This window comes from Triticum aestivum, chromosome 3A (genome assembly GCF_018294505.1).
Source record: "Triticum aestivum cultivar Chinese Spring chromosome 3A, IWGSC CS RefSeq v2.1, whole genome shotgun sequence".
Classification (NCBI taxonomy): domain Eukaryota; kingdom Viridiplantae; phylum Streptophyta; class Magnoliopsida; order Poales; family Poaceae; genus Triticum; species Triticum aestivum.
The window spans coordinates 453,194,023-453,196,133 of NC_057800.1; positions in this window are offsets into that span (position 1 = coordinate 453,194,023).

Below are 2,111 nucleotides of genomic sequence, written 5' to 3' on the forward strand. Positions count from 1 at the left end.
TCTCCCCTTCCTCCTTCCTTCCCCTCCTTGTTGGACTAGGAAAGGGGGGAACCTACTCCTAGTAGGAGTAGGATTCCCCCTATTGGGGCGCGCCCCTTGAGGCCAGTTGGCCCCCTCCTTCCCTCCTTTATGTACGAGGGAGGGGGCACCCCATAGACACACAAGTTGATTTCTTAGCCGTGTGCGGTGCCCCCCTCCATAGTTTTCCACCTCAGTCATATTATCGTAGTGCTTAGGACAAGCCCTGCGTCGGTAACTTCATCATCACCGTCAACACGCCGTCACGCTGATGAAACTCTCCCTCGGCCTCAGCTCGATCTAGAGTTCGAGGGACGTCACCGAGCTGAACATGTGCAGATCGCTGAGGTGCCATGCGTTCGGTACTTGATCGGTTGGATTGTGAAGAAGTTTGATTACATCAACCGTGTTACTAAATGCTTCTGCTTTCGGTCTACAAGGGTACATATACACACTCTCCCCTCTCATTGTCATGCATCTCCTAGATAGATCTTGCGTGGTCTTAGGAAAAAAATTGAAATATTGCGTTCCCCAACAGCTGCTGCTGCTGCCACAAAGTCTGGTCAGTCAAAGAAAGCTCCACCTAAGAGAGCTCCAATGTCAAAAGCCAGAGCCTCAACTCAGGAAACCATGGAGTTCACTCTTTAACCAAGATAATAAGAGGCTGCTGGAGGAAAGAAGAGGAAGGAGAGAGTCAGAAAGACTATTGCCAAAGTTATTGGCAAACCTTCCATGATGAGAGAATCTGATGAAGATGAGGAGAAGAGCCTGTTGCACCTCCTGCCAAGACCCAAAAGCTTATGGGGGATGCCATAAGGACTGGGGCTGCTCCATCTAAGCCTGTCAGATGTGGGGTTCCGGCTACCCTTAAGGTTCGAACACTGGGGTGCGCGCGAAGTCTCTCCCTCCTACCAATCTACGCTCTAGCTCGCTAGGATCTTGCGGACGAACTCGACGAACTCGCAACACAGAAAGACACAGGGTTTATACTGGTTCGGGCCACCGTTGTGGTGTAATACCCTACTCCAGTGTGGTGGTGGTGGATTGCCTCTTGGGCTGATGATGAACAGTGCAAGGGAAGAACTGCCTCCTCAGGTTGAGGTGTTCTTGTGCGTATGAACTTGTAGTGCGGGGATTCGATCTCTCTGCCTCCCTCTCTATGGTGGTGGATTTTATAGAGGCCCTGGTCCTCTTCCCAAATATCGAGAGGGAAGGGAGCCAACAATGGCGGGCTAATTTGAAGGGGGACAGCTAGTACAAGCTATCCTGCCAAAAGTAGTCTTCGCCTGTGAAAGGCTCTGGTGCTGACACCGTCTTGGGCTCCACGATGACCTCCGTCTTGCAGTCCTCCTGGTCTTGGTCTTGTTGCACCGAAATGGCAACCTTTGCCTGAGGCCTCGGTACTCCGCGGCTGGGCTTGCCTCCCTTGCACCAAAGAGGAAACAAGGACGATGTGCGCGCTGGCGCCCGCCCGGTGTCGATCGTCATGGCTTACGTCACGAGAGCCTCGTGAGGTTCACCTTGCCTTGATATCTCCGCTCCTCGCGAGCTTGTCTGACTAGGCCACTCCTGAGGAGGTCTTGACGTCGTCTGCCTCGCGAGGCTTGGCCCCTCGCGAGGGTCTTGGGTGCCTTGTTGGTGAAGGTGGGTGGTACGGCCTGCTGGCTTAGCCACGCCATGGGCCGCAGGCAGGCAAGTCTGGGGACCCCCGTTCCCAGAACGCCGACAGTAGCCCCCGGGCCCAAGGTGCGCACGGGATTGGCTTCGTGGCGAAGCCAAGGGTCAAGTTCGGAGCACTGCGGGACCCCAAAAGCATGCGGCCTCGGTTGATGCGTGGCGGTTGATTGGACGTGGGCGTCTCCGCTTCCCCGCGCTGCCTTCGAATCCGCCTGGCTATGCGGCCCCTGCGGCCTACACAGTTATTCTTCCTTCGCCACGCCTGGCCCTTCCAATCTCCCTGCTTCCTCGACGCCCTGCTCCGCCTTCTCAATCTGACCAGTGTTCCGCCCGCTTCACTGCCATGGCGCCGAAACAAGCCGACAAGGGGAAGAAACCTCTCTCCTTGCCAACTGCGCCTCCATCCTTCGAGCCGG